The sequence below is a fragment of the Indicator indicator genome, chromosome 4 (genome assembly GCF_027791375.1).
Source record: "Indicator indicator isolate 239-I01 chromosome 4, UM_Iind_1.1, whole genome shotgun sequence".
NCBI classification, from domain to species: Eukaryota; Metazoa; Chordata; class Aves; order Piciformes; family Indicatoridae; genus Indicator; species Indicator indicator.
This window is the reverse complement of record NC_072013.1, coordinates 38743203-38766477: the sequence shown is the minus strand read 5'-3', so window position 1 is coordinate 38766477 and position 23275 is coordinate 38743203. Positions and strand designations below refer to the sequence as shown.

Here is a 23275-nt window from a genome sequence, read left to right as displayed (position 1 = left end):
GTAGATTTTGTTATGCTGTTGTCCCAGTGAGGCCAGAAAAGAGTACACGGCATCTTCTTCCCTGAAAGTCCTCTTTTCTTCCTCTGGGTCCTACACAAGTTGGTTAAGGGCCATGGGGATGAGCAGAGGGCTGGAGCTCCCCTCCTTATGTGGAAAAGCTGAGAGAGTTGGGGTTGTTTGGAGAAGGCTCCCAGGAGACCTTCTTGTGGCCTTCCAGTATCTGAAGGGGGCTACAAGAAAGCTGAGGAGGGACTTTTTAGGGTGTCAGGGATTGATAGGACCCAGGGGAAATGGATCCAAGCTAGAGGAGGGGAGCTTTAGATTAGATATTAGGAAGAATTTTTTTCCCCATGAGGGTGGTGAGAGACTGGCACAGGTTGCCCAGGGAGGTGGTGGAAGCCTCATCCCTGGAGGTTTTTGCAGCCAGGCTGGATGTGGCTGTGAGCAACCTGCTGTAGTGTGAGGTGTCCCTGCCCATGGCAGGGGGCTTGGAACTGGATGAGCCTTGAGGTCCCTTCCAAGCCTGACAATTCTGATTCTTCTTAAAGTTATTTTCACATTGGCAACTCTTGTGCAGGGTTTTGGTATCCCTGATAGGAGCAAGACCTGGAGCCTTATCTTTTGAGGACACAACTGAGTTTTGCCAGCTTCTAACAGGTAACAGAAAGTAAGAAGGGAAGGTTAGCAGCCAATATTGAAATAACATATTACTGTTATGAGGTTTAGAGCAATAGTGAAGCTTTAAGATTTAGGGGATGGGATGGTGGGCTTTGAACTGAAACAGGTTTCTTTGGAAGGGGCAGTAGAACATGGGTCTAACAAGAATTAACGTCTCTGGGAAAGAATTGTGTCTGCTCTGAAAGCATTTACCTCTCATTGAATGTGCTGTGATTATGATTACATTTAAATTTACTCAGCCTCTAAAGAGTAGCTCAGGTCTGTGGATGAGATGGTAAACAGAATAGGTAGTAGCCTTGCAAAGTACTTCTTGTATTTTTTTCCCTCCATTCCTCCTTTCATTTCCACAACTTGACAGTAGTCTCAGGTGTAACAATATATGAGGGTAGTGGAACACTGGAACATGTTGCCCAGGGAGGTGGTTGAGGCCCCATCCATGAAGGATATTCAAGGTGAAGCTCAACAGGGCTCTGGGCAGCCTTAGTTGAGGATGACCCTGCTCACTGTGGAGGGGTTTGGACTGGATGACCTTTGGAGGTCCCTTCCAACTCAGACCATTCCCTGATTCTATGATGCTACGTGTCAATGTTCTGCCTAAGCCTGCTGCTGAGCACGTGTCCATTTCCAAAGGCTTAAAGAAGCAGCAGTATGAAAACACACACAGAGGCCCCCAGCCCAGTACATCCATGCTTAGGAAACAGGAGACAGCAACATCTGCCCTAGATCTGTACTATTCTAACAATATTTACTAGGAAACTGTTAAAAGAATGCATAACATTCAGAGATGAGCAGGGCTGGATCCAAAGTGCTTTCCTCAGAGGGGTGTGTTGTTGTGCTCTGTGGTAGGTTCCCTGAGCTGCTGTTAATCTGAAAAGAGGCAAGAAGTATTTGGTGCCACCACAGAAATGTGTAAGCACCTCCAGCTGCAGGAAAGTGCAAGAGAACAGAGCAGGATGTAGGAGGTTAATTCGCCTGGTTCTGTGGGAGCTTGGCATGCAATGTGTTTAGTTACTTTGAAAGGCTGTCAAGGTGCTCATCTGCATTTTCAGTAACCTAAATGTGTTCAAAATCTGACCTTAATGGAGGTTGTTGACCCTTCCATGTACAATGGGTTCTGTTCACTGGGATCACCATCTCAGAATCATAGAATGGCTTAGGTTGGAAGGGACCTTAGAAATCATCTACTCCAAGCTCCCTGCCATGGGCAGCGAACCTCTCCGCTCGACTCAGCTGCTCAAGGCCTCATCCAACCTGGCCTTGAACACCCCCAGGGAGGAGGCATCCACAGCATCCCTGGGCAGATTATTCCAGAGTCCACCTTTGTATTGGAGAACTTCTTCCTAAGATCCAGTCTAACCCTACTCTCAGACTGAAACCATTCCTCCTTGTCCTATTGCCACAGACCCTTATGAAAAGTCCATCTGCAGCCTTCCTGTAGACTCCCTTCAGCCACTGGGCATCTTGAACAACATCCAGTGCACAACTCTCCACTATCACTAAAGAGATGAACCTGTGCCAGTGTTTTGGGAGCTTGTGGAGCCCCCATAAACCCTTAGGGAGATTAGGCAACCTAAAAATGAAAGCTGAGTACTTCACTTGATCTTTTACTGCCCAGTTCTTCTGGGTAGCTCTTTAATAAAAATCTTACAATCAATAAAATAAATTTATAAGGAAGCCCCACACTCCTACCAACAATCTGTGAGCTGGTGCATACACTTCACGGCTTATAAACTGACACTCTGTGAGAGCTGCACAGTTTTTAGCAGCTGTCTCTCACACCATGTGTCCTGCCCAAGTGGAAACTGAGTTTTCAGGCGTGGTGTTTCAAAGGAGAAGATTCTCCTGTAATTTTCAGAAGAGATGACAACTGCAGAATGATGAATTCCCTACAAACCAGAGAGGAAGAAACTGCTGAAGAGGTTTTTCTTTTTAGCACAGGGAAGATTACAGAATCACAGAAATGTTCAGGTTGGAAATGACCCTCAGGATCACCAAGTAGGATATCAGGTAGTGATAGGACTAGGGAGAATGGAATAAAGATGGAAGTGGGGAGGTTCAGACTGGATATGAGGAAGAAGTTCTTCCCCATGAGAGTGGTGAGAGCCTGGAATGGGTTGTGCAGGGAGGTGGTTGAGGCCCCATCCCTGGAGGTGTTTGCAGCCAGGCTGGATGAGGCTCTGGCCAGCCTGATGTAGTGTGAGGTGTCCCTGCCCATGGCAGGGGGGTTGGAACTGGATGATCCTTGTGGTCCCTTCCAACCCTGACTGATTCTATGATTCTAAGTCCAATCCTTCTCTGGAGACTTTCAAAACCCACCTGGATGTATTCTTAGGTCCCTTCCAACCTCTGATATACTGTAAGACTGCGATAACCCACAACCCTACTCTGCAAGGCTCACCCCTAAACCAGAGCCCCAAGCACCACAGCCAAACCACCTGGAAACACATCCAGGCTTGGGGACTCCACCACCTCCCTGGGCAGCACATTCCAATCCCTGACCACTCTTGCCCTGAAAAAATGTTTCCTCATGTCCAGCCTAAACCTACCCAGTTGTAGCTTGAGGCCATTCCCTCTTGTTCTATCACTAATCACCTGTGAGAAGAGACCAGCAGCAGCCTCTCCACAACCTCCTTTCAGGTAGTTGTAGACAGCAATGAGGTCTCCTCTCAGCCTCCTCTTTTCCAAACTAACCATCCCCAGCTCCTTCAGTCGCTCTTCAGATTTGAAGATGTATCACTCAGAGGGCTCTCAGATGTGTTGGACTTGACTATAGGCTGAGAATCTCAATAGTAAACAGATACAGTGATACTACATCCCTACTAAGACTGCACTTTTGGAAATGGATGTGTGAATTCCATAGCAAACAAGAGGTAAATCTGCATATCCCTCCTTACACAAGACTCTAAATGTATTTATCACAGAATCAGAAAATGTTAGGGACTGGAAGGGACCTCGAAAGATCATCCAGTCCAAATCCCTGCCAGAGCAGGAGAGAGAAGTCCAGAAATCTAACTTCTGCCTAGATTTTATATTATATATATATATATATATTTACATTTATGTATGTACATATTGACATATATTTATATATTCATGTATTTATAGACATTTTAATATATATTCTAGATACACACAATTATATATATTATTCCTTTCACCTCAGTGAGTTAAAAAACATTCTCTACTGCAAACCACAGACAGTTATCTGACAAACTGGCCTCCTTTCTACCTCAGTCCATTCCTCATAGGAACAGTGGCCTTTTATTTAAAATTAAGTTTTCACTCTTTCAAAGCTTATTCCTCCATCTTTGTTGTCATTTGTCCAAGCTGCAGCCAGGGAAATCTACGACAGACCTTGCTACGTGGCAAGAAGTACAAAGTCAAACATGGACAACCTCAGGAGATTCAAGAAGACCAAGTGCAAGGTCCTGCAGCTGGGTCAGGGCAATCCTGAGCACTGATACAGGCTGGGCAGGGACTGGCTTGAGAGCAGCGCTGAAGGAAAGGCCTTGGGGGTGCTGGGGGATGAGAAGCTCACCAGGAGCCAGCAGTGAGCACTTGCAGCCCAGAGAGCCAAGCAGAGCCTGGGCTGCAGCAAGAGAAGTGTGGCCAGCAGGGCAGGGAGGGGATTCTCCTCCTCTGCTCCACTCTGCTGAGACCACACCTGGAGCTCTGTGTCCAGTTCTGGAGCCTCTGTTCCAGGAAGGATCTGGAGGTGCTGGAAGGTGTCCAGAGAAGGGCCAGGAGGATGAGCAGAGGGCTGGAGCTGCTCTGCTCTGGAGACAGACTGAGAGAGTTGGGGTTGTGCAGTCTGGAGAGGAGAAGGCTCTGAGGAGACCTTCTTGTGGCCTTCCAGTATATGAAGGGGGCTACAAGAAAGCTGGGAAGGGAGTTTTTAGTGTGTCAGGGAGTGACAGGACTGGGGGGAGTGGAAAAAAACTAGAAACAGATTGGATGTTAGGAAGAAGTTCTTCCCCATGAGGGTGGTGAGAGACTGGCAGAGGTTGCCCAGGGAGGTGGTGGAAGCCTCATCCCTGGAGGTTTTTGCAGCCAGGCTGGATGTGGCTGTGAGCAACTTGCTGTAGTGTGAGGTGTCCCTGGCCATGGCAGGGGGGTTGGAAGTGGCTGAGCCTTGAGGTCCCTTCTAATCCTAACAATTCCATGATTCTATTGCACTTTACAGCTCATTTTTTTAGCCCTGTATCCTAAATGGGAGTGAAGAAGCAAGATTTGGGCCTTTCACTCAGAAGCAATACTAAAATGGTGCAATTTGCATCTCATGTAAATAATGCAGGAACAAAAGTTTTGAGTAATCTTAATATATATGCTGCTTTCTTGGCTTTCTAGCCACAGCTGAGCTGGCTCATCAAGTTGTTGGAAATAAGAACTGATTCTCAGTAAATCATTTGATTTGCATAATGTACCTGCTTCCTGCAAACAATGATTTCCTCACCAAAATGCTGACAAGTTGGCTTATTTTTTATTAATTATTAAAAAAAAAAAAAAAGAAGCAGCCAAACTCAAATCCTTCTTTTATTCCATTTTGTTTGTTTGTTTGTTTGTTTGTTTTAGTAGTGAATTTGGCAGATCTGTAGAAAACTTAAAATTTTCAGATTCTGTGGGAATTCTGAAGAAAAGTTTCAAAGTGCTCTGTAGTGTTACAAAAGATTTGTGCTATTATAAAAAATTTGTGCCATTTTCATCTGTTAGTTTAAGTAACTTGCCAGTAGATAAAGATGAAGAATTACAATAACTTAAAATAATATTGTTGTTTAGTTTGGTTTGTTTTTTTTTTTTTTTTCTGTATGTAAAATCCTTTCCAGACAGGGATCTTAATTTGTTTCATGAATGTTAGGGAATACAAGCAATGAAAACCTTAATACATCACTGCCTAGAAAAAAGAAAGCAAAGAAGAAGAAAAGAAGCTGGTTTGGGGTGAGGAAAGGGAGGCCTAGAGATATTTAGTGCCTGATAAAAGGTTACAGAATCATAGAATCACAGAATGTTAGGGGCTGGAAAGTACCTCAAAACCTCATTCAGTCCAACCCCACTGCCAGAGGAGGATCACCTATACCAGATCACACAGGAACACATCCAGGCAGGTTTTGCACATCTCCAGAGAGGGAGACTCCACAACATTAATGACAAAGGTCATTAATGAAAGGAAAAATGAGCAGCTGTCAACTGAACCCAGGAATGATCTCTCAGAAAGTAGCAGTAGGTAAAAACACCTCCATCAGCAAAGAGATTTTTCAGAGCACAGGGAGAGTGGTCCAAATCCTTGAGTTTTATCAGAAAGGCATTTAAGATCTCTAATGATGATGATGTTCAAACCTGAACATAGAAGATTTCACCTCAACATGAGGAGAAACTTGTTTCCAGTGAGGGTGACAGAGCCCTGGAACAGGCTGCCCAGGGGGTTGTGGAGTCTCCTTCTCTGGAGCCTTTCCAAACCCACCTGGATGCATTCCTGTGTGGACTACCCTAAGTGATGCTGCTCTAGCAGGGGGGTTGGACCTGATGATCTCTTGAGGTCCCTTCCAACCTCTGATACACTGTGAGACTGTGATATTGTGATATTTTTCTTGCACTTCTGTTGAGCACAGCATAATTCCTGGAATAATCAAACAAACCAATTGAAGGAATGAGGATACTTTGGAGGGACTGACACTATGGTTGCTTTTCAAAGAAGTTTTTGGTTTAAGGGAGGCTAATCCCATCAAGACAAAGTAAGAAATGGATGCCAAACTCCATGCGGCCTCATTGAGATTCTCAGCTCATATGACTGTAATTGATTTTTTTATTTTTTTTTCCTCCCCCTCATTGTAATTTGATGAGCACAAATTAGAGTTAAAATAGAATTTACTTCTATCACATACATATGGTCGGGGTGGGTTTTTCTTTCCCCCCCCAGCCGTCATTCATTCATCGCTTTGTTGTTGTTGTTGGTTTTTTTTTAATGCACCTTTCATTGAGTTATTTACAGTGACAAAACAGCAACCACAAGGAAAACATCCTTCCTTCCATAACCCCCTCTCAGAATTCCCAAAATATCAAAGACCAGTAACAAACAATGGATCATAACATCGACCACCTCGGACCGACACCCACTTCAGCTAGCTGAGTGCGCAGCCTCCTGCGTTTTAACCTTTTCCAAGGTTATCCTCAGCAGCACCTGCATGGCAAATAAAGGTAAAAAAGTGCCAGGAAATAGATACAGAGGTATCAGCCAATGAGGAGCTCTTCTTCCATATACATCAGTGAACTTTTCTCCTGACAAACAGGCTATCACCGTATAATGGGCTCTTCCTGAAAGTTTACTGCGGCACTGTTTATAATAACATTGCATCCAGCCTGCCTTGTTGGTACTTTTGCATTGCAGGGTAACAGTTCTGAGGTGGCAGCAAACAGCTTCCGTGCTTGTGTCAGGAGAAATAAAACTGTTATTATTTCATACACTTCAGAGGCCACACTCGAACTCGCCAGCTCTGCAGAGCTGTTTGTGAACAGAAAGCTCTGCTGTAGAACACCGGGCTGCCCCCTCAACAATAAACCGTCTTCTCTCCTCCGTCTTTGGCTTCCTGCCAGTTGCCCATTTGCTTTACACCATCAATTTATATTCACTGAGATGGTGTAAGGTTCTAGAACAGCACTGATTATCAAATCTGCCTGCCAAACATATGAGCAGTAAAAGCTGGTCTTCCAGAGTCCTACATGTAGCATCCAAGGGCCCCATCCCCTGAGCTCGCCCCGCGGGGAGGAAGTCAGCACAGCCCTGCACAGCAGCAAACGTCGCTGCTGGGAGCAAGTTCTCGTGGGATGAGTCCTTGGTGGCTCGGCTGCCTTGTGCAGAGCTTTAAAGGAGTGCTTTTCAATAACCCCACAATAGTGTGAGCCCTGCCAGAGTCAGTTCAGAGAGCTCCTAGCTTTTGTCACATCTTTTGATTACTGTTTCATACCAGCAGCAATTTGCCAGCTGATACCATCTCTTCCGGTGTGTGGGAAGCAGTTTTCAAATAGGCTTTGGCCTTGCTAAGCCCAAATACTGAAAAGCCAAAAATCTCTCCACTTTCTTACACCTTTCTACATCCATAACCACTCATCAGAGTAAAAAAAAACACCAACAAAAACCTCCCAAACAAAAACCCCACAAAACAAAATAAACAAGTAAATAAAACAAACCCCCAAGCCCCAAGTTTAAATTTGTGAAGCTTTAGAAAAGAAGTTTCAAAAGAATACACAGACTGATTTTTATTAGCTTCAATGTCTAAGGAGTATGTAAGTCCAACTTCCAAACTTTCTATTTAATTGTGATGTCTAGGAATGTGCTTCTTTAGAAGGAAGTTTAGATTCTCAGAGGAAGAAAAAAAAGGGGGGGGGGGAAGAAAGAAAAGAAAGAAAGAAAAAAGAAAGAAGAAAGAAAAAAGAAAGAAAGAAAGGAAAAAAGGAAAAAAGGAAAGAAAAAAGAAAAAGAAAAGAAAAAGAAAGAAAGAAAAGAAAGAGAAAGAAAAAGAAAGAAAAGAAAGAGATAGAAAAAGAAAGAAAAGAAAGAAAAAGAAAGAAATAAAAAGAAAAAGAAAAAGAAAGAAAACAGACAAAAAAAAAAAAGAAAAAGACAAGCAACCAAAACGAAACCGACACAGAAAAAACGACCCAACACGTACACATATACCACTCACATTCATCCCTACCCTATCCTCCAAAATCCCCAGCACATCCATATCCTCTGTCCAAACCCTACCTCTAGCCCACCCTGCCCTCTAGACGACATTACAAATCCCTACCGCCTCATCCTCAATACGCAATGACTCCCTCCCTAACCTCATCTCTAACCCTACAGCATTCACCATACACTCCCTCAGCACATCCCAATCCACATAAGAACTACCTTCCTGACATTCATTCTTACTTAATGCCTTAATTCCTTCATTCTTAACTTCATTCAAGTACTTAATGCACTATACTTCCTGAATTACAGGCGTCATGATTAAGTAAGTCCGTGGATTGAATTAAGGTCCTGACCTGCCGGACTTCATGACTTATTAAAGTCATGATGCCTTCCTTCATGCCTTACTTAATTAATGAATGCATTAATTACGTTATTCATGTACACTCCTTACTGCCGTCATCAGTACCGCAACTCAATTTAACTACATCCAGACCCGCAATACATGAAAAACAGAACTAACTTGCAAGCGAACGACAGAGTAACAGCCAGAACTAAAGAGAGAAAGAAACCGGCAACCGTTCACCGTCACGAAAGAAACCGCAAGAAGAGAAAGAAAAGAGAAATAAAGACATAAACCTACCGCAAGCCAGCATGAAATACCAACCTCCCGAAAGACACTCACGCACCTCACAGTCCAGACAGAGAGAGAACAGTAAGCAAAGCACGAACGACAAGAAAGGAAAGACCCGACAGAAAAGAAAGAAAGTAAAAAAGAAAGCAAGAAAGATAAGAAAAGAAAGAAAGAAAAGAAAGAAAGAAAAGAAAGTAAGGAGATAAGAGTTGAAAGAAAGAAAAGAAGAAAGAAAAAGATAGGAAGGAAAGGAAGGAAAGAAAGGAAGAAAGAAAGAGATGTTTACAGCTGGGATGGCTCTTTAGAAAGACACCAAATGTCATGAGAGCAGCAATCAGGAGAACTGCATTAACAATGAATTTTAGCAAAGTAATTAGCCCTGCCCTTTTTAATTTTTTTTTCTTTCACAACGCTGTAAGCTGGTGAGAATCAGCCACAACAGGTTTTGTTCATAAGTTACTTTGCATCTAAAAAGAATCAGAATATTTCCTGCTTCCTTTTCCATGTGGTCATATATTGGCAATCCTAATTTGAATCCTTTCGCCCCACGTACAATTAGTTTCTCACTGAAGCCGACGGACGTCATCCATACGTAAGGAAAGCAGGACGGGGATCTAATGAGTGGGAAGTAAAGGCAACAATGAAACGGCAAATGAAGAGGTTTTGCAGAAGCAAGACAGCTTTCTGGATGTGAAACAAACCTGTAGAGATAAATACATCTACCTGCTCTTTGCTTAAGAGCTGTAATAGTGGGCTCACTTAATGCATTCGAAAGCGCCTCTGCGTTTCCCAAACGTTTCCTGGCTCATGTTAATCACATCTCAGCCCTGAAAGGGACTCTGTGCAAGAAGGCTTCTGCACATCCACAGTGTTATCTGCAAGATTCCAGCCTTTATTGCTGACTATTTGTAAATAAGGATAAAAGTCAGCGTAGGCATCTCTTGAAATGCAACTTTAAAATACCATATGTCCTTCTGCTTGTGCTATGTGATGAAACCTGACAGATCAAAGGACCAGATTTCCCACTCTACATTGATTATTTACTATCATTCATTTTCATACATTTTAATATGTGGTATCTACATTTAGGTTCTCGAGAGCCAGAGAGAATTCAAGCTGCAACACTTGGATCCAGACTCTGAACTTCACATAGCTTGGGGATCTGGCATTTTGGTTCAGCTTTGCCTCTATGTAAACATCAATGCAACTCAAATGAAGTCCGTGCTGCCTTCAAACATGCTCAAGCAGCCTTGGCCCTTTCCTCCTGTCCAATCCATTCACCTTTTGTCCTCAAAATGGGGGGGAGGGGGAAACAATCGGTTTGTGGGTAGAAATCCATGACAGATTTTGACTGCAGGCATCAATCCTTCAGCTCAGGGTGTAAGTCATTGGAAGCACTCATGCTGCCTTTCTGAACTTAAACTGAGTGACCCAGCAGAGACACCAGCAGAGCTTCTGACACTTCTCTTTATTGCCCAGTCATAAATTCATAAAGTGCTGTCTGCTATCACCAATTGCAAGCTTGCTGGGTAAACATCAACACCTCTTTAATGACTTGGGTACACGTTGTAAAAGCAGAGAATCTTTATACAAAGGAATCAAATAAATCAAACATGAGCAGAGGCTTAGAGGAAAGCAATTAAAGTTTTAAGGTAAGGTTGCTGAGGGGGGGCCCTCTATCATGTTAGCCTGTATAAGAGGGAAATGTGTTAACATGGAGTACAGTATGTGAAATTCAATTAATTAGTAATATAGACCACTTCTAAAGCACCATGTCCAGTGACAGATAAATAGATTCAGCATAAGCGATAAATAACCCATTCAGAGAGCTCAGCTCTTTTTCTTTTTCTTTATCAAAGAGAAGAAATGAAAAAAAAAAGAAAGAAAAAAAAAAAGAAAGAAAAAAAAGAAATCAAACTTCCTAAAAGGCAGAGGTGATAACAGCATAGCTAAAATAGACATTTTAAAGCCAACTTGTTTGCCCCAGGCTAGTGATTGAAAAGAAAAAAGCATAGACAGACCATAAAAACCCTATAGGACCATATTTCATTTGCTGTAGTGTATTTAAATGTTTTGCTGCCCACCAATTTAAACCCAGTATGAAATACCTCAAGCTGCACTACTTTCTGAGTAAGGAACCTCTCTCTGAGATAGACTTTTTATGGTTACCTCACACAGCCTTTCTTAAGGTTAGTAATATAGATTAAGGCTTTTGGGGCACTTTTCTTTGGTTGTTTTTTTTTTCTGCTCCAGACATCAAAATGAATTACAGCTCCTTCCTCCGAGCAAAATAAACATCTAATCTTCTGTTAGGCTTAAGGACTATTAGCACGATACAGACTGAGGGAGGAACAGCTCCTGGAGTCCACTTACTAAAGCTGAACGTGTTCCCTGAATTCCAGGTAAAACCTTTGTATCATGTACAGATCTCCACACAGAGCTGAGGCTGGAGGTCTCTATTTGTAGTTTCTGGCGTACAACTGGAACAGTTTAGGGAAATACTCAACTAATTGCACACAAAATCCATACCTGCCTGTTGCTCTTCACTGCTTGCTTCTCTGGATCTCTCTTCTGAGTTTCTACCAGCTTCCCGGGTAACTTTTCCACTTCCACCTGTGATGCTAACACGCTGCTGATAGAAACTGGTGGAGCAATCCCTCCTTCTGGATTGCAAGACAAAGGAGTCCAAGAGCACAGAAACTGGGAGAATGCATTCCAGGGATGCATTGCATGTGCAGACTACCCTAAGTGATTCTGCTCTGGCAGGGGGGGTTGGACCTGGTGAATTCTTGAGGTCCCTTCCAACCTCTTATATACTGTGAGACTGTGATGCTGTGAGAACTACTGCTTCCCACAATTTATATTACTGTCACTTATAGATTCATAAAATCACAGAATTGTCAGGGTTGGAAGGGACCTCAAGGATCATTCAGTTCCAACCCCCTGCCATGGATAGGGACACCTCACACACTACAGCAGGTTGCTCACAGCCACATCCAGCCTGGCTGCAAAAACCTCCAGGGATGAGGCTTCCACCACCTCCCTGGGCAACCTGTGCCAGTCTCTCACCACCCTCATGGGGAAGATGAACATCTCTAGCTTCTACCAACAGGGGCTTTGCAAACTTTCTGAGATTCCAATGGACACAATGAGTGTTTGCCATTTTCATGCACACCTTTGGTATTCTAGATTGTGTGTCTGAAGGACAGGATGCCATCCAGGGGGATCTGGACAGGCTGGAGAGGTGGCCTGAGGAGAATCTCATGATCTTCAGTAAGGCAAAGTGAAAGGGCCTGAACCTAGGTCAGGGCAATCCTAAATATCAATCCAGGCTGGGGCATGGTGAGATTGAGAGCATCCCTGCAGAAAAGGACTTGGGGGGGAGAAGCTGGATATGAGCCAACACAGAGTATGCTCTTGCAGCCCAGAAGGCCAATGGCATCCTAGGTTGCATGAAAAGTAGCACGGCCAGCAGATGGAGAGAGGCAATTCTGCCACTCTGCTCTGCTCTGCTAAGATCCCACCTGGAGTACTTCATCCAGCTTGGAGACCTCAGCACAGGAAGGACATAGACCTGATGGAGAGGGTCCAGAGGAGGGCCACAAAAATGATTGGGGAGCTGGAGCAGCTCTGCTATGAGGACAGGCTGAAGGAGCTGGGGGTGTTCAACCTGGAGAAGAGAAGGCTCCAGGGAGACCTAAGAGCAGCCTGCCAGGACCTGAAGGGGGCTACAAGAAGGCTGCAGAGGGACTGTTTGCAAAGGCCTGCAGGGACAGGATGAGGGACAATGGCTTGAAATAAGATCAGAGCAGATTTAGGTTGGATGTGAGGAACAGGTTGTTTAGCATGAGGGATAGTGGAACACTGGAACTGGTTGCTCAGGAAGGTAGCTGAGGCCCCTGGAGCTATTCAAGGTCAGGCTGGACAAGGCTCTGGGCAACCTGATCTAGTGGAGGATGTCCCTGCTGGCTGCAGTGGTGGGGTTGGACTAGATGGGCACTCTGTCAGAAGCTAGTCACACATCCAGGGGTGAGGAGAGAGGGGATGGGACACTGAAGCAGTAAGTCATGAGCACTCTACAATGCAAAGTTTTGAGCAAGTTAGGCACACAAATTTAAGCTGCCCTGAGGCAACTTTAATTTTCATGACTGGGTGACTCGTTATCACTGTGGAACTGCCAAAGCCTCGCTACTTTTGGCAACACCGCAGAAGCTGTGTTCATTTAAAGACAAGTTCTGGCCTCATAAGCACTGCTACAAATCTGCAGTAACTAACTAACCATCCCTCTTTTCCTAGTTTCTTGGAAAGGATTCCTAAAATTTGGCCCTTTGCTTTATCACAGGTGGAACAGGTACTCCTCTCCTGAGACAGTATTCCCCCTTGCTAAACTTCACTTTCCAAATTGTATTTAGTCTGCAGAATGATTGCCTAAGCCTCAATTATTTTGGAAAGTGTTTTAGCAAAAATGATTCAGCCATTTCTGCAAAGGAAATGAAGCAAAAAATATTGGTATGCTGCTTCTCTCTACATTTAATTGAGGAGAGTGTGCTTGGGAACAGAAGCATAACATTTGGAGAAGGGATGGCCCTGCTCTGAGGGATGTGCCTTTTGCCATCTCTTTGAAAATCCACCCACATTTGGCCAAGCTATAAACCTTTGAAATTTTTTTCAATTAGCACTAGTTCAGTAAAGACATTTAAGAGTTTGTCAGCTAAATTCTTCAAAGACTCCATCTGTACTGAACATGCTCCAGCCTGTACATGCTGGCATCTGCAGCACCCCCCACAGAACCAGGGAGCACTGTGTTGCTCCAGGTGGGAGCACTCTCTTGCTCCAGATTGGAGCAGGACTTCCTCTGAAACAGTTCTTCTCCATTGATGGGGACCTTCCTAGGCCAGGGAATGAGCACAGGGAGTTGTCACCCATATCCTCTGCATCCTACATCACCCATATCCTCTGCATCCTACATCACCCATACCCTCTGCATACCACATCACCCATATCCTCTGCATCCCATGTGCCCCATATCCTCTGCATCCCACATCACCCATATCCTCTGCATCCCATGTCCCCATATCCTCTGCATCCTACATCATCCATATCCTCTGCATCCCATGTCCCCATATCCTCTGCATCCCACATCACCCATATCCTCTGCATCCTACATCACCCATATCCTCTGCATCCCATGTCCCCATATCCTATGCATCCTACATCACCCATATCCTCTGCATCCCATGTGCCCCATATCCTCTGCATCCCATGTCCCCATATCCTCTGCATCCTACATCACCCATATCCTCTGCATCCCATGTCCCCATATCCTCTGCATCCTACATCACCCATATCCTCTGCATCCCATGTCCCCATATCCTCTGCATCCCATGTCCCCATATCCTCTGCATCCCACATCACCCATATCCTCTGCATCCTACATCACCCATATCCTCTGCATCCCATGTCCCCATATCCTATGCATCCTACATCACCCATATCCTCTGCATCCCATGTTCCCCATATCGTCTGCATCCCACATCACCCATATCCTCTGCATCCCACATCACCCATATCCTCTGCATCCTACATCACCCATATCCTCTGCATCCCATGTCCCCATATCCTCTGCATCCTACATCACCCATATCCTCTGCATCCCATGTTCCCCATATCATCTGCATCCCACATCATCCATATCCTCTGCATCCCACATCACCCATATCCTCTGCATCCCATGTTCCCCATATCCTCTGCATCCCATGTCCCCCTATCCTCTGCATCCCATGTTCCCCATATCCTCTGCATCCCATGTGCCCCATATCCTATGCATCCTACATAACCCATATCCTCTGCATCCCATGTCCCCCATATCCTCTGCATCCTACATCACCCATATCCTCTGCATCCCATGTCCCCATATCCTCTGCATCCTACATCACCCATATCCTCTGCATCCCATGTTCCCCATATCCTCTGCATCCCATGTCCCCCTATCCTCTGCATCCCATGTCCCCCTATCCTCTGCATCCCATGTTCCCCATATCCTCTGCATCCCATGTGCCCCATATCCTATGCATCCTACATAACCCATATCCTCTGCATCCCATGTCCCCATATCCTCTGCATCCCACATCACCCAGATCCTCTGCATCCCATGCCCCCATATCCTCTGCATCCCATACCCATGTGGCAGGAAGGACCACAGGGGAGTAATGTGAAGCCAGCTACCATTTTCCTGTTAATGTTTGCCTCCAACATTTGTCCTGCAGTGATTTGAGGCTTCTGTTTCGCAGTGAAATGTCAACTGAAGAATCAGATTCCAGCCCTTCATTCCATCTCATCCATCCATCCCATCCCATCCATCATCCACCTCACTGATCCAATATTTCTTTTTTTCCTCATGTCCCTCATCACACTTCAATCCCAGGAGCTGCCTCCTTCCAGTCCATTCCTAGCCCAATTCATTCTTAGTCAGATTCTCCCAGTGTTCCAGCTTCTTTCATTTACAGTTGGAATCTCCTTAATTCCCAGTCTTAATTGGAAGCCTGCTTACTCAGCCAGCCTCTTGTTATCTCCTCCTTTGCTTCATGGTGTCTCAGCCAGCGTGGCACAAACTACAGCTTTCTCTCTTCTGGTCCCCTCTGCCTTTATCTGTGGCAGCTTCCTTCACCACAGTCCTGGGGATCAGAAGGAGTAGTAGATCACAGTGGTTCACAGTGATAAGCCAAGGAACAATGGGTTCAAAGTTGAACATAGAAGATTTCAACTCAACATGAAGAGAAACTTCTTTCCAGTGAGGCTGATGGAGCCCTGGAACAGGCTCCCCACAGGGGTTGCAGAGTCTCCTTCTCTGGAGACTTTCAAAACCCTCCTGAATGCATTCCTGTGCAGACTACCCTAAGTGATGCTGCTCTGGCAGGGGGGTTGGACCTGATGATGTCTTGAGGTCCCTTCCAACCTCTGATATACTGTGAGACTGTGATATTATGATATAAGAGTTTGTTGTTTTGATGCCTGTCTATGACAGATCAGGCACTTTGAAGCAGCCTTTCAATAGTCTGCAGAGTCCCTCTACAGCACTGGGTGGTGCAGGATTTGTGATTAGGGCTATTTAACACAGAATTTCTGGAGGTTTTGCAATGAAAACCCAGGAAGCCTTCAATAAGCATCTGTGAACTGTGATTTTTGCTAAGACTTGAAAGCGTGGCCAAATTTGTTACATTTTTATAAGGGAAGCGAGAGCACACTCCTAACATTCACCTGCCAAATTTCAAATCCCACTCCCCCCACCTCCCCTTTCCAAATGGGAGCACTAAAGCTGTTCAAAGAAAAGGTCTCCAGAATTATTTAACAGTGTTAAATAATGTGCTGCTGCTTTTTTCCCCCCTTCTTTCCATTCCCTCCCTCCCCCTGATCTATTTGCCTGGGACGTGGGGGGTTTTGTTTGTTTGTGTTTTTTGTTTGATTGGTGTTTTGCTTGTTTGTTTTAGATGTTAGCTGTCTATTACAGGTCCTGAACTGAACACTGAGACTGAACCTATGCTGCTGTTCTGCAGATATTGGTGCAGATTTACTATGGAATAGGCAGCCCAGGGAAGGGATCCTACAGGAAGGCTGCAGAGGGACTTTTCATCAGGGTGTCTAGCAGTACAACAAGGAGCAATGGTTTCAGCCTGAGGGAGAGTAGCTTTAAATTGGATCTTAGGAAGAAATTCTGAAGTACCAGGGTGGTAAGACTCTGGAATAGGCTGCTCAGGGAGGTTGTGGCTGCCTCCTTCCTGTGGGTGTTCAAGGCCAGGCTGGATGAGGCCATGAGCAGCTGAGTTGAGAGATGTCCCTGCCCATGGTGGGGAGAGGTTGGAGTAGATCATCTCTAAGGTCCCTTCCAAGCTCTTATTCTATGATAAATGTTTTAAATCCCAAGACTGGCAGTTTCTATGGATATTGGCTTTTTATTTTAAGACAATTACTTTAAAATAGAGCACACTAAATATGAAATGCAAATATGCAGTGTGTTAGACACTTGTAGAGCCTTGTAACTGGATCAAGTATTTTTCTGCTGTGTGTAACTTCATAGCACTTCTAAGCAGCCTGAAGATGTAGCTTGTTTGACTAACATGGTATAATTTTTGTGAACATACAGGGTTTTTTTATTTACTTTTCCTGCTTTTTGATCAGCTGCTCACTAAGCTGACTCCAAACAGTAGTTTAGTACCACAGGATCTCTAACAGAAGCCTGGTTTTACAAGGCAGAGTAGATGCCAATTAAGCAGTCAAAGCATTTAGGATACTTCTTGACCACTGGAAAACTTTAGAAGTTTAACACAATACTTTGTCTCAGAGGTATTGTTTCCATTGCATTGCATTTCATAGATCAGTAAACACCATTAACTGAATGCCCTTTCCTTCAGCCTGACCACAGGACTATGCTCAACCCAGGGTTTTCTTCTGAGGGAAAGAGGAAATTGAGACCTAAAGAACAATGTAAATGCATTTTGCAAAATTCCAATAATCCCTTTTTGTAGTTCATGATTGCTAGAAGAGTTTGAAAGATGAGTTTGCTCCATCTACCTGCTCCACAAGTCTACAAAGTTTCTGGCCTCTTTGTATTCTACCTTTATAAGCCAAAAAGTGCTCAAAGATTACCATAGAATCATAGACTCATAGAATGCTTTGGATTGGAAGGGACCTCCAAAGGTCATCTAGTCCAATTCCCCTGCAATAAGCAGGGACATCCTCCACTAGATCAGGTTGCACAGTCTCACAGTCTCACAGTGTATCAGAGGTTGGAAGGGGCCTCAAGAGATCATCAGGTCCAACCCCCTGCCAGAGCAGCATCACTTAGGGTAGTCTGCACAGGAATGCATCCAGGTGGGTTTGGAAAGTCTCCAGAGAAGGAGACTCCACAACCCCCCTGGGCAGCCTGTTCCAGGGCTCTGTCACCCTCACTGGAAAGAAGTTTCTCCTCATGGTGAGCTGAAATCTTCTCTGTTCAACTTTGAAACCATTGTTCCTTGTCAAGCCACACTTCTAACATCTTCAGGGATGGGGATGCAACTACCTCTCTGGCAACCTGTTCCAGTGTTCCACCATCATGGTAAAGAACTTCTTCCTAACATCCAATCTGAATCTGCTCTTCTTTCATTTCAAACCATTGCCCCTTGTCCTGTTCCTGAAGGCCTTTGCAAACAGTCCCTCTGCAGCCTTCTTGCAGTCTCTGTCAGGTACTGGCAGGCTGCTATTAGGTCTCCCCAGAGCCTTCTCTTCTCCAGGCTGAACACCCCCAGCTCCCTCAGCCTGTCCTCATAGCAGAGGTTTTCCAGTCCTCTGATCAATTTTGTGACCCTCCTCTCGACCTGCTCCATCAAGTCCATGACATGAAATGGCCTAATTGATCTGAAAATACCAAGGAAATCATGTCCTAAGTTTGGGTGGATTGGGCTGGCTGGACTCATAGATCAAGTCACATAGCATTTAATTCTCTCTCATTTTGGGGGGGTTTGCGTTGAGTTTATAACCCAGATTCAGTGAAAGTCTTTCTGACTTCCTTCCTGGAAGGCTGGGTGGCATCTGATCAAAGGCAGGAATCTATTAAAGTAGGAATGAAAGAACTGAAGAGTTTGATGCCATAGCAGTTTGTGGGTTGTGAGCAGGACAGGGCAAGGCAGTAATGCACAGCAAAACATTCTCCAGTTTCAGACCTAGTGGGCTGTACAAGCTGACAGCAAAGTGTCTGGTTAGGTTTTCTTTCTCTCCAGAGCTGGTTTGCTTACAAGATGGGATCAAAGCTGTAGGGTTAGTTTGTTCACTCTGAATACTCTGCTTTCCATACTCTTACATTTTGGTGAGTTCCAGAGGAACGAAAGAAACATAAACCCAGAAGAGAAGATGGCTAAAGAAGAGATTAAAACCAAACAAACCCCAGCAAGCAGATCTCTCAAACTTCATGAAAGGAGAAAACTAAGGAAGAAAATCCACCACCAAGTGAACAATAACACCACCAGAAATTGCATTTTTCCAGAGAGCTTTTGTAAAAGTGAAATTATACAGTTTTAGTGATTAAAAAGTACCAAATCAGTATCATATTCTGGCACAAGAGTGAATTAGCTTTTTAAGATGATTGTCTGCATGTGTGTCTTTAAAACAGGAGCCCACTGAAATATGAAACCTTTTTGCTTAGAGATATAATCTCTTTCACACTTGGGGGATAAAAAAGCTGCCTGCTGTAGAAAATGGTTTGAATAATGAATCCTATAGGAGAAGCAAAAAGATGCTGCTTCTCTGAGTGAGGTCTGGTAATTCCTGCAAACTCTCCATTGCATGCCTGCAAGGAAATCTCCAGCTTTTGAACATCTTGGGAAAAATACCTCCAAAAGCCATACAAAAATGATACCAGGAAAAGTCAAGGTCTCGAGGCCCCATTTTCCTCCCTTAGATTCAATAGAAAATAAAAATAAATCCTATTGTTTCTCCATTTATCTAAGGCCAGGCTGTGAATGAGGTGTGGAAACTCAAACTATGTTCTCGAGCTTCAAGGTGGTCCCTTTAGGTCAGGCCTCTGGCACACCAGCAAGGAAATGTAAATTGCCAATTCTTGTGACAGTAACCTTTCTGGTGACAGGTGACCTCTGTTTCCAGGGCTGGCAAATTTCACACACATTTGAAAAAAAAAAAATAGAAATTACACAAAAATTAAACAAACCCAGAGTCTAGGAAAAACACATCAATGTAGAGACTCTATTTAAAGAAGAATTTGGAACTGGACTTCTGTGATGTTTCCTGTACTTTAAATGCCTTTCTTTTTTTTTTTTTTTCCACTCAATACATTAAAGAGACATGATCAAGGCTGAAGAACCTAAAATTAGACCTGCCAGCTGTGTTTTGGTTTGTGAGTATTCGCAGGTCATGCTGGCCCTGTGCGCTGCCTGTCTGATCCAGTCCCTGGAGGAGGTAAACCACTGAAATCTAAAGGAATCCTGACACCCCTTCTACTCTGCACTACACTCTCTGCTTTCCTCAGAGTAAATTAGGCAGCCAGAAGGAAGACAATACACAAATACCTCTGATCTTGGAAATGGCATGGGGCTCTGTGTTTATGATCTCCTACTTAGCATCTACATTTCATCTCACATTTGGGGAAGCCAACAGGTTTTTCAAAGGTCACACAGGAAAGGTGCATTAATATTCTCCAGCCTATTTGATTTTGGGGTTGACTGAGTGAGCTTTTACAACAGCTTCTGAAAATGCCTAAACCTTCCATAATCCTGCCAATACACGCTGAGTTTTTAAGCATCTCAAATTACTCATTAGTCTGCCAATTTTCCACCTAATAACTCATTTAATTACTGCAAAGCAGCTCTAGATAGTTTTCAATTGCACTATAAAACTTCCTACTAAAATTTCAAGGGGTGGTTTATCCAAGAGGCATTTAGGCTGACCTCTGCTTTTCAGGTGGTGCCATCCTAGCTAATTTGCTTCCATGGGTCAAGCAGTCAGATGTAACTGCATGCGTTTTCCTGTGTTTGTGATCCTCCCATGTGCAAAGGAGAGTTTTGAGTCGAGGGGCTCAAAATTAGAGGCAGTTTTGGATAGTTCTGCCTTATAAACCTGCCAGATGAGCTCTGTGGTTGTCAGAACAATCATCCAAATGAGTCAGTCAAAGAGACATAGGTGTGTTATTGCCCTGTAATTAGGGGGGGGTGATACAAAAGAAAAAGAAAAAAAATCTGTAATTTTCAAAATAATAATTGGAAACTCATGTGGGAATGTTGTCTGGAAAGCTACAGGTAGGAATGTGAAAAGCAGTGCTCTTTTCAAAAAGAGAACCAGGGTTTGAACTAGGCTAACTCTCAAGGAGAGTTGATATTTTTTTTTCCTATAGAAATGTAGAAAGGGGCTACACAGAATCATTTCTCCCCCAAATGGAGAAAGGAGTTGCACAGAGTCATTTCTCCCCAGTATAGAGAAAGGAGTTGAACAGAAGAATTTCTCCCCAAAACAGAGAAAGGAGTTGCACAGAATCATTTCTCCCCAAGACAGAGAAAGGAGTTGCACAGAATCATTTCTCCCCAAAACAGAGGAAGGAGTTGCACAGAATCAGAACAGCTTCAGCTCCCTCCTCACCAGACTCATGGGCTCAATACTGTCTTCTGTACGTCTGGCACAAAGGTGAGAACGCTGCAGCAGTGGATCATGCACTCTGAATGCACCTAATTAAATTCTGAGGGGGCACTGGCACATGAAATGCTCATCCCCTAGCCCCTTTCAACTCCCCCTCAGCCTTTTGTGCATCAAAGAAGGTCTCGCGCTATGCAGATAGACCTCTGGCGTCAAAGAAGATGGAGGTCGTTATGTAAGTTTGTCAAGGGAATACTTCATTGCAGAACAGGAAAGGAGCAAACAGGGAGATATCACAGGCAAAGGAAAAAAAAAAAGCCAGGTTATTGTAGCAACTTGCTTTGTCGATTTGCTTTCCTGACTTATCCTCTGTTTAAATTTAAAATGTATGTTTCGAGGCAAAAGAATATTCTGCTCAGTTACTCAAAAACATTTGCAAACCAGGCGTGCTCAGAAAGACAAAACCTCAGAGTTCTTAAATCAGGATGTACTTGGAAGAAAGAGAAGATGAACACATTATCAAGAAAGAGATAAGAATCCCTCCCCTGCCTAATAATCTTTCCCATCGCAGCAACAACTCTCTGGACCCCAGAGAAGAAAGTGGTCAGAGCCCATAGGGCTGGTGAGAGCTGATTTTTAGAGGTGCTCATGAGATTCCTTCCATTCTCATTCATTCAAACATTTAGAGAAGCCCATGGTGGTGTCCAGGTGATCACCTTACAGTCAGAGAAGACTACATTTTATGATAGCAGAAATTTTATGACAGCAGAAACAGGCCAAGTAAAGAGCGATTCAGGAAACACTAAGGTTCAATTAGATCCATGGAGTCCAGCATAGTTGTGTTATCTGTGCTGGGTTATGCAAGCTGTGTATTAGGGGCAACTTTTATGATTTGGGGCTTGCCATTTTGCTTCAGTTCTGCAGCTACAGAGCTTCTAAGATAGCAAATTAAATTGTCTTTAATAATCCTCACATGTGTGGTGCTCTGTCCTGTGTGATTGCCTTCTGCACGAACCAAGGTGATAGAAAACATTACTAGTTAGTTTCTGGCCTCTGGAAGTCCACCTGAGGTGCTGGGACTACTGGTTGACAGCCAGCAGGACTGTTGAGTGATTGTGCCCCTGTACTTGGCATTGGTGAGGACACATCTTGAGCACTGGGTTCAGTTTTGGGGTCCTCTCTCCAAGAAGGACAGTGAGGTGCTGGAGCATGGCCAGAGGACAACGAAGCTGGGGAAGGGTCTGGAGAACAGGACTGGTGAGGAGCAGCTGAGTGAACTGGGGGTGTTTAGTCTGCAGAAAAGGAGGCTGAAGGGAGAACTCCTGGCTGTCCACAACTCCCTGAAAGGAGGTAGGAGCCAGGTGGTTTTCAGTCTCTTCTCCCAAGCAACAAGTGACAGGGCAAGAGGGAACTGTCTCAAGTTGCTCCAGGGGAGGTTTAGGTCAGACATTAGGAAAAATTTCTTCACTGCAAGAGTGGTCAGGAATTGGAACAGGCTTCCCAGGGAGGTGGTAGAGTCCCCATCCCTGGAGGTGATCAAGAAGCTGTAGACATGGCACTTCAGGACATGGTTTAGTGGTCATGATAATTGGGTTACAGTTGGACTGGATGATCTTAAAGCTCTTTTCTAACCTTAATGATTCTATAATAACTTTCATGGTTTGGTCTTGCCATTTTGCTTCAGTTCTACAGCTACAGACATTCTAAGACTGACAATTCTTGGCTAGTGTGCACTGATGATGCAAAAGGATAAGTTTGAACTAAGGCACTGTTATGATCCATCCATGTACTTATCAAGAATCATAATACACAATTCTAGTGACAACTCTTCAGCCACTGAAGTAACCTCAGTGCTTGAACAAGCTCAGAGTTTCCATATCAAGTGAGAACACAAGAACATCAGCATTGCATTAGCAAAGCTTTGCTGCAGTGGTAAGCAGGCTTTGCTGATAGGCAGTAACACAAATCATCTTCAAAGAAATCCTACATTTATGCAAGGGGATTCTGCCACTTTGCTCTGCTCTGGTGAGACCTCACCTGTAGTACTGCATCCAAGTCTGGAGGCCTCAAGATAGGGAGGACATGGACCTGATGGTGCAGGTCCAGAGGAGGGCCACAAAAATAATCAGGGGGCTGGAACACCTCTGCTATGAGGACAGGCTGAGGGAGCTGGGGGTGTTAAG

The 23275-nt window shown here is 44.3% G+C and overlaps 1 protein-coding gene across 10 annotated transcripts in view; it reads right to left on the bottom strand.

Annotated features, from left to right (window-relative positions):
- MEIS2 (Meis homeobox 2) overlaps nt 1-23275 on the bottom strand; it is a 220271-nt gene that overhangs the window by 89047 nt on the left and 107949 nt on the right. The window lies entirely within an intron of this gene.